The following is a 13,493-nucleotide window of genomic DNA, read 5'->3' on the forward strand; positions in this document are numbered from 1 at the left end:
CCATTTTAAATACTGGCTGAACAAAAAAAAGCATGGAGCTGGAAAAGCAGGTGTGGGGTAGGGTGGGCAGTAGGCATACCAGTGTGGCTTGACTGAGACTGGTTTCCTAAAGGTAATTTTTGTAAAAGTAGATTGGCACCCAAGTATGAGAGACCACAAATGTCTCCTAACAGAAAGAATGAGCTCCTATATAGGAAGACATTCTGAGAGTTATTTATAATAAACTGTGGATGATAGATGGTTGAGGCTTGGCTGTTTGTAGTACAGTTAAGGCCTTGTCAGGATGACCCAAAACAGGAAGCCCCTGTTATACTGGGACTCCTCCCTGATGTTGTGAGTGGGTGAGTGCCAAGCTGTACAGAGAAGCAGCAGATATCAGAACTTCTATCTTCTTTTTGACTTTTGGTAGTGTTGGCCCCTGATATATCTTGGCATTTGACATTTTTTTGTGTGGGGGGGGTGGGAACTGGGTATTGAACTCAGGGGCACTTGACCACATCCATACTCCTATTTTGTATTTTATTTAGAAACAGGGTCTCACTGAGTTGCTTAGCGCCTCACTGTGGCTGAGGCAGTTTTTGAACTTGCGATCTTCCTGCCTCAGCCTCCCAAGCTGCTGGGATTAAAAGGTGTGCGCCACTGCACCAGGCCTAGCATTTGTCTTTTATCCCTGTTGGATGGCTACTGTATGCCTTTTGAAATGATTTATTGTCCCATATATAATTTAAGTGTAAAATTTAATGCATTAGTTATGTATTAACTGATTAATTGCATATTATATAGTAAGTAAAATACTAATTCTATTAATAATTATATTAACAATTTGATGTTAGTCGTACAAAGATGTTTTTTATTTTTATTTATTTTTTTAATTTTTTGGTACTAGGGATTGACCCCAGAGGCACTTAAACACTGAGTTGCATCTCCAGCCCCTTTTATTTCTTATTTTTGTTCTCGCTAAGTTGCTTAGGGCTTCGCCAAGTTGCTGAGGCTGGCTTTGAATTCTCCTGCCTTCAGTCTCCTGAGCTGCTGGGATTACAGGCATGCTCACTGTACCCGGCCTACAAGAGTGTTATTATAATCTTCATTTCACAGATGAAGGAAGTAAGGCTCTGAGGAGTTAAATAATTTGCAGAATGTTACAGCTTTATAGCAGCAGAGTCCATAGTTAAATGCTTTTTACTCAACTTTTGTGTCTCTTCTGTTTCTGTTCAGTTTTGAAAGCTCTGAATGGTGATAGAAGAGCGCAACAAAGCAGCTCTGATTTGTTTAGCTGATGAGAAGGAAGATAGGAAGGGGCTCCTCACAGTGCTGTATGGACATTGAGATGGGATCCCTGTCACTGTAGGAATGTGATTTCTAGACACCCAGTTTCATTTATATGGCAGAAACTGTGTTTCTTAAAAATAGCGGGAATCGAACCTTTTGGTTCCTAGGTTTTGATGTGGCTTGGCATGTTTTATATGTAGAAGGCAAGGCTTAATCTAGGAGGCAGAGCCATCTGCCTAGACACGTTAACAAGCATGTTAGTGGTTAAGATGAGATGAAGACAAGCTTGGACTTCAGGAGTCTTGTTATCTGGCTATGGGGTCGGTCCATTGAAGACATTTTTACTATACATTATTTGTATAACAGACATCTTAACTATTGAAAGCTAGTATTTTCATGACTCAGTCTAGAAGAGGTAGGCTGTTTGCATTGCTTTGAAAGATCAGAAATAGATTAGAATAAATGATGAAGAGTCATCATATTTAATAGATTCAGAACAGATAAAGCCAACTCGGCACTATGCAGTCAGACTCACAGTGTTCTGACTAGACCCCTGTTTATAGGAAATTGTAGCTTTGTCTTTTTTCTTCCAAGCATCTCCCAGCTGTTTCTGCCACAGCAGCTTGGTAGGTCTGTGGTTTGAATATTATGCAGGTGGAAAATGGCTTGGATTTCAAAAAAGATTTGTAGTGATTGTACCTTATTTTTAACATGCATTTTTAAAAAATCTTGTTGATCAGTTCTGAGGTTTTTTTAATTTAATGAATATTTAAGAAGGTCTAACATACAAATTCTACTGATAGTTCTCAACATGAAGTGAATATTTAAGGATCCAATAAAAAATGAATTGGCAATAGTAGAAGATTGTGAATTAGACTTTGGTAGCGATTCAGATACAGGTTCCCACCCCACCTAATATCTAGGTTTTTCCCTATCTTCTTTTGCCTCTTCTTCCATCTCTTTCTCCCCAGTGCTACTGGAGAGCAGTTTAAAATTCTGTTGCAAAATATTAATTCATTGCTGCTTGACACATAATGTACTTATTGATGAGTATTTAGTCCTCTTCAAGTGATTCATGAATTTATGTTTCTGTAAATGTAAATATTTGGTAATAATCAAGTCAGGAATAAAGATGAAATAAAAAATCTTTTGTTGCGAGCATAGTGGCACACGCCTGTTCTCCCAGTGCTTTTGGGAGGCAGAGACAGTAGGATTGCAAGTTCAAAGCCAGCTTCAGCAATTTAAGTGAGACCCTGTCTCAAAAAAATTAGAGCTGGGGATGTGGCTCAGTGGTTAAGCACCCCTCGGTTAAATTCCTGGTACTAAAAAAAAAAATCTATTGTTGTTGCCTCAAGTTGGAATTTGTGAAAATTGAATAGACAACTGTTCTTTGTTCTTTGAGCTTCAGAGTTAGAACCAGTAGGTTCTGTGCTTTGATTTTGCTCTGGTTATTTGAATATGGCACAATGTGACTCTCCTTTTGCATCTTGCCAAGTCTCCTTGATATGGACTGAATGTTTGTGTTCCTTCAAAATTCATGTTTAAGTTGTAACTCTCAAGGTGATGGTATTAGGAGTGAGGCCTTGGGGTGATTGGGTTATGGAGTTGGAGCTCTCTTAAATGAGATTCCTTAAAGACCCACTCCACTTCCTATATTCAAGGACAAGGTAAGAAGGCACCATCTGACCCAGGAAGATGTTCCTCACCAATACAGAATTTGCCTTGATGTTGGTTTTTTGTAGCCTCTAGAATTATGCTAAGCAAATTTCTTTGTAAGCCATCTAGTTTAGTTTATAGTTGTGCTTCCCTGTTCTATACACACACACCTCCCGCCGTGCTGGAGATCAGGGCCTTGCATGTGCCAGACACACTCTACCACTGAGCGACATGCCCCGGCCATTTATTTGTTTAATAAGAGCTTGAATGGACTATCTTTTTGTTTTTGTTTTTTTGTTTTTTGTTTTTTGGTAGTGAGAATTGAACCCAGGGAAGCTTAACCTCTGAGCCACATCCCCAGCACTTTTAAAAATTTTATTTAAAGACAGGATCTCATTTAATTGCTAAGTGCCTGGCTAAGTTTCTGGGGCTAGGGAACTCATGATATTCCTACCTCTGCCTCCCGAGCCACTGGGAGCCGCTGGGATGAACTATCTTTTGTTAACAATACATTTCCTCTCTGGTCTGTGTTAGGGCTGGCAGGGAAGGTGGGAGAAAAAGAAGATGCTATTTCCTGATTGCTTACTGTGTCAGAATTAGGTTTAGATTCTTTAAGGGTTTAATCCTATTTAATCCTCAGACTAGCCTAGATAGATAATAGCATTCTTACTAGATTAATACAGGCATGGAATCTCAGATTAATTTTTCCAGGGTCCCAGAGCTAGTAGGATTTGAACTAAGACCTAACCCTAGAGTCCACGTTTTTTTTCTCATTATACTGACTATGCTACTAGAATAGGGTGTGGGAGCATGAATAGGACTGGGCTGGAATAAATTTCAGGACATTCTTTTGTCTTCTTCTGCTCTGTATTTCCCAGTGTTTTTAGTCAGGTGAATTGGGCTCAATATGAACATCAAAGATTGTCTTGAAAGGAAAAAATAACAGAGTATTATTTTTAGGTTATTGTGGGAAGGAATGAAGGAATAAAGGAGCAGCCCTTCTTCTTTGTTTGGAGGCAAAGGAGAATTGACTGTCATGTGGATACCAGTATGGCCCTCCAAGAATATTTACCTTTAGTGGTAAAAACTTCAGTAAGCCATCTCCTTGAGTCCCAGCCCAGCTGCCAGGCAAATCGTCAACTTGATACACTAGAAAAACAAATGGTTTCCAGAAGAGTTAGATCAAATTTGGAAACAATAAAATGGAAAAAAAAAAGTTACCATATGAAGGAAAAGAGGAAGCACTGTGAACACTGGCACTCTCAGAATTGGGCCCACCAGGCCAGTTTTTGACTGATAAAGGACATTCAGTTCAGCAATTACTTACTGTGTCACTTCAAAGTGCCAGGCCCTGTGTAAGAAATTCTGTAGAGCTTAAGGAATAAGGCCGTGAGAAGTTTGCAGGATGATGAGGACAATTAAGAACAAGTAAGTGCAATATTAATGGATAGGAGCCATCAAGTAGGCAGCGACTGCAGTGGAGAAGGATTGACCTGGGCTTTATTCTGGTCCATCATTAGATGGTTTGTGATGCTGAGCAAGCTTCTTATGACTCTAGGATTCAGTTTCCTCATCTATATAATAGGTACTTTGCAGGGATATTATACCTTGGAGGAATATTGAAACAGCAGGGAATGAATGTAAAATGCGTGACACATAATAGACTTTAATAATTAGTAACAATTTGATTTATTATTGTGTGCTGTTAGGCTCAGATGAGAAACAGTGAGAAACTGATTGGGAAGGATGGCTTGGAGAGAACTTTGTGTATGACTGGTTGACGTTTTTCAGAGAATGGATAGTTTTAAGTAAACATGTGCAGTAAAATGCCAGTGCCTCATTTCCTTCCTATGGGAGCAGGAGACAGGCTCTCTCACTGTGAGTAGCTGACCTAGGGCTGGGATGTCAAAGCTCAGAGGAAAAGAGAATGATTTTCAAATCAGTAGCATGTTTATGAGCCTTGTGGTCAGGCAGAAGATGAGGGCCAAACCCATGGCAGAAAAATCTGAAAGCAGATCCCAGCCCAGACACCCAGCTGGCTGGAGATCCAAGAGAACCCTGGGTAACAGCCCTCATTGAAGAGCAGGACAGGGCAGGCTGGAAATGCTGATCTTTGGGCTCTTTCTGCTAGCTTTTAGCTTAGTGATTGGTATAGGAGGTTATAGATCCTGAGTGGATTTGAGGTCCTCACAGAAAATTTATAGAATAATCACTGTCCTCAAAGAGTGAACCTGGAGTGGGGGGTATAGCTCAGTGATAGAGTATTTGCCTAGCATATGCAAGGCCCTAGGTTAGATGAATCAAACAATAAACCCTTCTGATGGACAGACCAGTGTACCAGGAACTGTCACAGGCTAAGGGCTAAGGTGATAAGTTTCCTACTGTGAAATTGTTTTAGCAGGAAAAAAAGAAAAATCACTCTAATTTCACCATCCAGATGTAACCACTATTCATTTTTTTTCATCTTTCATACATTTGATTCAAGTGAGTTATGAACTTTCATTTTTACCCCAAATACAAATTGCAGAATCACATCAGTTACACATTCACAATGTTTACATAATGCCATATTAGTGACTGTTGTATTCTGCTGCCTTTCCTATCCCCTACTATCCCCCCTCCCCTCCCCTCCCATCTTCCCTCTCTACCTCATCTGTTGTTGTTCAGTTCTCTCCCTTCCCCCCCCCCGCCTTTCCCCTCACAATCTCTTATATGTGATTTCGTATACCGAGGAGGGTTTCCTTCCGTTTCCATGCAATTTCACTTCTCTTTCCCTTTCCCTCCCACCACTCATCTCGGTTTAATGTTAATCTTTTCCTCATGCTCTTCCCCCCTGCTTAGAATTGCTTTTGCTATTCTGGGTTTTTTGTTATTCCATATGAATTTCATGATTGCTTTATCTATTTCTACAAGAAATGCTGTTGGGATTTTGATTGGCATCGCATTAAGAAGACATTTGGCATTTGTTTTTAAAGGATTGGCTAGCTTCACTTAGCATAATCTGCTCTAATGCCATCCATTTCCCTGCAAATTCCATGATTTTGTCTTTTTTAGTGCTGCATAATACTCCATTGTGTATAGATGCCACATTTTTTTTATCCATTCATATATTGAAGGGCATCTAGGTTGGTTCCACAGTCTAGCTATTGTTAATTGTGCTGCTATGATCATTGATGTGGCAGTATCCCTAGAGTATGCTCTTTTAAGGTCCTCAGGGAATAGTCTGAGGAAGGCGATAGCTGGGGCAAATGGTGGTTCCATTCTCAGCTTTCCCAGGAATCTCCATACTGCTTTCCATATTGGCCACACAAATTTGCAGTCCCACCAGCAATGTACAAGTGTACCCTTTTCCCCACATCCTCGCCAGCACTTGTTGTTGTTTGACTTCATAATGGCTGCCAATCTTACTGGCGTGAGATGGTATCTTAGGGTGGTTTTGATTTGCATTTCTCTGACTGCTAGAGATGGTGAGCATTTTTTTCATGTATTTATTGATTGATTGTATGTCCTCCTCTGAGAAGTGTCTGTTCAGGTCCTTGGCCCATTTGTTGATTGGGTTATTTGTTATCTTGTTGTATAATTTTTTGAGTTCTTTGTATATTCTGGAAATTAGGTCTCTATCTGAAGTGTGAGGAGTAAAGATTTGTTCCCAGGATGTAGCCTCCCTATTTACTTCTCTTATTGTTTCTCTTGCTGAGAAAAAACTTTTTAGTTTAAGTAAGTCCCATTTGTTTATTCTTGTTGTTAACTCTTGGGCTATTGGCGTCCTATTAAGGAATTTGGAGCCCGACCCCACAATATGTAGATCGGAGCCAACTTTTTCTTCTATCAGTTGCAGGGTCTCTGATTTGATGTCAAGCTCTTTGATCCATTTTGAGTTAACTTTTGTGCATGGCAAGAGAAAGGGATTCAGTTTCATTTTGTTGCATATGGATTTCCAATTTTCCCAGCACCATTTGTTGAAGATGCTATCCTTCCTCCATTGCATGTTTTTAGCCCCTTTATCAAATATAAGAAAGTTGTAATTTTGAGGATTGGTTTCTGTGTCCTCTATTCTGTACCATTGATCCACCTGCCTGTTTTGGTACCAGTACCATGCTGTTTCTGTTACTATTGCTTTGTAGTACAGTTTGAACTCTGGTATCGCTATACCTCCAGATTCACACTTCCTGCTTAGAATTGCTTTTGCTGTTCTGGGTTTTTTGTTATTCTATATGAATTTCATGATTGCTTTATCTATTTCTACAAGAAATGCCCTTGGGATTTTGATTGGCATCGCATTAAACCTGTAGAGAACTTTGAGTAATATCACCATTTTCATGATGTTAGTTCTGCCTATCCATGAACAGGGTACATTTTTCCATCTTCTAAGATCTTCTATTTCTCTCTTTAGGGTTCTGTAGTTTTCATTGTATAAATCTTTCACCTCTTTTGTTAGGTTGATTCCCAAGTATTTTATTTTTTTTTTGAGGATATTGTGAATGGAGTGGTTGTCCTCATTTCCATTTCAGAGGATTTGTTGCTGATATACAGGAATGCCTTTGATTTATGCGTGTTGATTTAATATCCTGCCACTTTGTTGGATTCATTTATTAACTCTAGCAGTTTCTTTGTAGACCTTTTGGGTCTGTTAAATATATTATAATGTCATCCACAAATAGCGATAATTTAAGTTCTTCTATTCCTATTTTTATGCCTTTAATTTCTTTTGTCTGTCTAATTGCTCTGGCTAGTATTTCAAGAACTAAATTGAATAGAAGTGGTGAGAGAGGGCATCCCTGTCTTGTTCCAGATTTTAGAGGGAATGCCTTCAGTTTTTCTCCATTTAGAATGATGCTAGCCTGAGGCTTAGCATATATAGCTTTTACAATGTTGAGGTAAGTTCCTGTTATCCCTAGTTTTTCTAGTGTTTTGAACATAAAGGATGCTGTACTTTGTTGAATGCTTTTTCTGCATCGATTGAGATGATCATATGGTTCTTATCTTTAAGTCTATTGATGTGGTGAATAACATTTATTGATTTCCGTATATTGAACCAGCCTTGCATCCCAGGGATGAATCCTATTTGATCATGGTGCACAATTTTTTTGATATGCTTTTGTATTTGATTCGCCAGGATTTTATTGAGAATTTTTGCATCTAAGTTCATTAGAGATATTGGTCTGTAGTTTTCTTTCTTTGAAATGTCTTTGTCTGGTTTCGGGATCAGGGTGATGTTGGCCTCATAGAATGAATTTGGAAGAACTCCTTCTTTTTTCTATTTCTTGAAATAGCTTGAAAAGTATTGGTATTAATTCTTCTTTGAAGGTTTTGTAAAACTCTGCTGTATACCCATCCAGTCCAGGGCTTTTCTTGGTTGGTAATCTTTTGATGGCCTCTTCTATTTCTTCCTTTGTTATTGGTCTGTTTAAATTGTGTGTGTCTTCCTGACTCAATCTGGGCAGATCATATGACTTAAGAAATTTATCGATATCTTCACTATCTTCTATTTTATTGGAATATAGGGTTTCAAAATACTTTCTAATTATCTTCTGTATTTCTGTAGTGTCTGTTGTGATATTGCCTTTTTCATCCCGTATGTTAGTAATTTGAGTTCTCTCTCTCCTTCTCTTCGTTAGCATGGCTAAGGGTCTGTTGATCTTATTTATTTTTTCAAAGAACCAACTTTTAGTTTTATCAATTTTTTCAATGTTTTTTTTTGTTTCAATTTCATTGATTTCCGCTCTGATTTTAATTATTTTTGTCTTCTACTACATCTGCTATTGTTTTGCTCTTCCTTTTCTAAGGTTTTAAGATGTAGTGTGAGTTCATTTATTTGTTGTTTTTTTTTTCTTTTTTTGAGGAATGAACTCCAGGAAATGAATTTCCCTCTTAAAACTGCTTTCATTGTGTCCCATAGATTCCGGTATGTTGTGTCTGTATTGTCGTTTATCTCTAAGAATTTTTTGATTTCCTCCTTTATATCTTCTGTAACCCATTGATCATTCAGTAACATATTGTTCATTTTCCAGGTGATGCAGGATTTTTCCTTTCTTCTTTTATCATTGATTTCTAGTTTCATTCCATTATGGTCAGATATGGTGCATGGTATTATCTCCACACCTTTATATTTACTGAGAGTCGCCCTATGGCATAATATATGGTCTATCTTTGATTAGGATCAATGTGCTGCTGAGAAGAATGTGTATCCACTTGATGATGGTTGATATATTCTATATATGTCGGTTAAGTCTAGGTTATTGATTGCGTTATTGAGTTTTATAGTTTCTTTGTTCAGCTTTCGTCTAGAGAATCTGTCCAATGGCGAGAGCGGTGTGTTGAAGTTCCCCATAATTATTGTGTTGTGGTCTATTTGACTCTTGAACTTGAGGAGAGTTTGTTTTATGAACGTTGCAGCACCATTGTTTGGTGCATACAAATTGATAATTGTTATGTCTTGATGGTGGATGGTTCCTTTTAACAGTATATAGTGTCCTTCTTTATCCCTTTTGATTACCTTAGGTTTGAAGTTGATTTTATTTGATATGAGTATGGCCACTCCTGCTTGCTTCCAAGGGCCATGTGAGTGGTATGATTTTTCCCAACCTTTCACCTTCAGCCTGTGTATGTCTTTTCCTATCATATGAGTCTCCTGAAGGCAGCATATTGTTGGATTTTTTTTTAATTGAGGTTACTAGCCTATGTCTCTTGATTGGTGAATTTAAGCCATTAACATTTAAGGTTACAATTGAAATATGGTTTGTACTCCAGTCATGTTTATTTATTTATTTATTTTAGTTTGGCTAGTTTTCCCTCTTTGGTTATTTTTCTCCCCCTTTACTGAGATACCTCCCACTGTTAGTTTTGGGCGCTAATTTTCAATTCCTCTTCTTGTAGTATTTTGCTCAAAATGCTTTGCAGTGCTGGTTTTCTGGCTACGAATTCTTTTAGCTTTTGTTTATCATGAAATATTTTCATTTCATTGTCAAATCTGAAGCTTAGTTTTGTTTTGCTGGATACAGTATTCTTGGTTGGAATCCATTATTTTTCAGAGTTAGAAATACGTTGTTCCAGGATCTTCTCGCTTTCAAAGTCTGTGATGAAAAATCAGTCATTAACCTAATTGGTTTACCCCTGAATGTAATCTGCCTCCTTTCTCTCGTAGCTTTTAATATTCTCTCCTTGTCCTGTATGTTAGCTATCTTCATAATTATGTGTCTTGGAGTTGGTCTATTATGGTTTTGGATGTTTGGGGTCCTGTAGGCTTCCAGGATTTGGCAATCCATTCCATCTTTCATCTCTGGGAAGTTTTCTAGGATTATTTCATTTAATAAGTTATCCATTCCTTTGGTCTGAACCTCTGTGCCTTCTTCTATCCCAATGACTCTCAAATTTGTTTTTTTGATGAGATCCCATATCTCTTGGATAGATTGCTCGTGAGATTTAAGCATCTTTTCTGTGATGACTATATTCTTTTCAAGTTGATAAACTTTGTCTTCATTATCTGATGTTCTGACTTCTACTTGATCTAGTCTATTTGTAATATTCTTGTTAGCACTTTTAATCTGGTTTATGGTTTCTTGCATTTCTAGGACTACTGTTTGTTTGTTTTTTAAATCTCTATCTCCTGGTAAAGCTCGTTCTTTGCAGATTGAATTTGTGTGTTTAGTTCCTTTTCAAAATATACTTTCAGTGCTTGGACTTGCTGTCTCATGTCTTCTCTAATATTCCATTCCATCTGAGTTAGGTACGCCTTGATTTCTTTCCCTGTCCATGTTTCTGATTCTTCTAGATCCTCCTGTATATTTAAGTTGTCCTGCATTGTTTGTAATCCTTTTTTTTTCTTGTTTTCTCATGTTGTTCACGTTGCTTTCCAGCTCTGTTTGACTGCTTTGTAACTGCTTTCTCCTATACATTTGTTTTGGGTTTGTATATCTCTGTTGTCTCTCCTTTGTGGTGGGAGATTATGCCTAGAAATGTTGGGCTTTGTTGTACTTTAAAGCTGATTCATTCAATTCATAAAAGGCTTCTAGGTTCTGTATGCATATAGTGATTTGTTATTTGTTCTTAGGACTATATGTTTAGGTTAGGTGCTATGGTGGTATGATGGTTAGTATGTCTTGGCTACTTTAGAAGATTGCTCCACTGAAGTTGGATACTACCCAGCAATTGGATCAGGGTGTTGGTAGTAGCTAGGTATTTAGGAGTCTTATAGAGAGCCTCGAGACATTCACCTATTTTCATTTAGACAATTACACGAAATGAAAGATGTAATGCTTGGGATGAAAGTTGGGGGGTAGGGGAATGAAGGTGCTCTTAAAAAGAAAGAAGGATAGAGAGATAGATAGATTAGAGGAGAATGAAAACAACAATAAAACTTGAAATGGGAAAGAAAGAGAGAAGGAAAAGGGGAGAAAGGAACAGAGAGAGAAGAAGAAGAAGAAAAAAATAACAGCAGCAACAACAACGAAAAAAAATTGAAGTCTTAGAGATCCACTTTCTTCTCTTCCAGTAGGTGGAGCTGTGCCCTCCGAGCGGAGCTTCTGCTCTCTACCTGCCGATAGCAATCCCTGTAAGGCGTCTCCTGGGAGTCTCTCAGACTTGTCAGTCTAGAGCCATTTCACTTCTCCGGCCCTTACCCACCTTCCTCCTGTCAGCCAGCCAGCCAGGTCCTGTTCCCCAGAAGTGATTCCCCAGAGATCTAGTTACACTTGCAATCCCACCACATGTCCCTTTTAAGCCCAAGTGCTGTGGTAAACTGGCGGCTAAGACCTTGGGAGTCACTGCTGGTGATATGGGGGGCTGGGTGTCGGGGATCCCCTCTGCTTCCCTACGGACACGACCCCTAAGAGGTCAATGAAGTTTCCTGGCTGCTTGTATCAGAATGGGGAGGGAGTCACACACCTGCTTAAGTGGATTCTGCTGGGAAGGAATTCCATCGGCCGAATTTCAATGACGTCACCTCTCTGCTATGGTGGGCCCCAGGCTCCTTGCCGGGGTGTCCGAAGGGAGGGGTGGGACTGGTCCGTCCCAGTTGGCCTCAGCTCCTGGCTCGCTACTTCATGAAGTCTTGGCTAGGGACTTCTTCCTGCCAAGCTGCCTCTCGGAGGCTAGCGGGACCCAGTCACTTTGGCTGCGGGCGGGCGGACGGACCAGCAGCCACGCCCGCAGCACGCGGACTGCAGCTGGTGGATCTGGACCTCCGCGTCTCGTGGCAGGGTTTTGCTCGTCTGGGTCACACTGACACTTCAAAAAATCCTAGTAGCTCCCAGCCGGTCTCTCTTCAGTGGAATTTTGCTAGGAAATTCTCCGTTGGTAGAATCCAAGCGTTATCTATGCATCTTTATGACCCCATCACTGGGGGTGTATTGAAAGTGTTGCCTCTCCGCCAGCTGCCATGTTGGATCCCCCGTCACCACTATTCTTGATGTGTTACTTCCAGACTTTCTGCTCTGATGCAGATTGTGCATATATTCATGCTCATTGAAATAAAATTGGATCAATGTTTTATAGAATTCTTTCTCACTTAAGATGTCATTGCCTGTTTTTATTTTAGGTAATTTTAATGGCATAGTGTTTGATTATATGAATTTATGTAATTTCCCACTGTGGAACACTTATTTTTTATCTTTTTTTTTTTTTATTTTGCTGTTATAAATATTCTTTCCTTCATCTTTTTTCCCCTTCCTCCTTGCCTCATGGTGGTTTTCTATTTTGCAGTATTGCTGGGAGCCTGGTGTACTCGTACATCACTTTCACTGAGGAGCAGCTGAGCAAACAGTCAGAGGCCAGTGACAAGCTGGACATGAAGGGGAAAGGAGCAATGTGACCAGAGGACTGCTCCAACTGCATGTGCCCAAGTTTCTGATCAACTCAGAACTCTGGCAGATGCCAAGATGATTACAAGAAAATGCCATTCCTTTTGCACTTGTACAATCTAAGGATTGATTGCTGCCTTTTGAAATTTTATGAGAGAAACTTATAATTGACTCTATTTTAAATATATTGTTTGAATTAATTTATATCAAACTGGAAAATGTACTGGGCTTTTTAATTTATTTTTCTTCTGTTCTGACAGTGAAACATCAGTGTTTTGAAAATATTTTATTCCATAGTTTGATATCCAGGGGTCCCTGAGAGCTGCATATATAATGTGCTCCTACTGGAGCCTTATCATTCAAATCATTGCTGTGTCTGGAGTAGTTTGATCTTTCTTTTGCCAGAAATGCGGCCAATCTGAAATTTCTTTGAATTTTCTTATTGATTGCATTGTCTTCATAAATATCACATTTGCCAAAGATAGCAACTTTGGTACTAAAAAAAATACATGGTGTTTTGGAATGTATTGCTTTCCATGTTCACTTTCCTGAGAAATGATGGGATGAGCAGAGTGATTCCTTCAAAATATTGTTCCCTCTCTGTTATGTAGAACGGAGATAATGAAGGGATGGAGGAAGTAGGCATTGTACTCTTTACTCATCTATTTGACTCATTCATTCATCCAACTACAATGTACTGAGTGTATGTGTCAGGCATTGTGCTAAGTGCTGGAGACCATTTGGGGAAGTAATTGGAAGATCTCCTTCCTG

General features: G+C 39.1%; 1 pseudogene; it reads left to right on the plus strand.

The window, feature by feature from the left end:
• Positions 1–12,733, plus strand: part of LOC143640186 (nucleotide sugar transporter SLC35D2-like) — a 46,864-nt pseudogene extending 34,131 nt beyond the window's left edge.
• Positions 12,734–13,493: the final 760 nt, after the last annotated feature.

This window comes from Callospermophilus lateralis, unplaced genomic scaffold (genome assembly GCF_048772815.1).
Source record: "Callospermophilus lateralis isolate mCalLat2 unplaced genomic scaffold, mCalLat2.hap1 Scaffold_130, whole genome shotgun sequence".
Lineage (NCBI taxonomy): Eukaryota > Metazoa > Chordata > Mammalia > Rodentia > Sciuridae > Callospermophilus > Callospermophilus lateralis.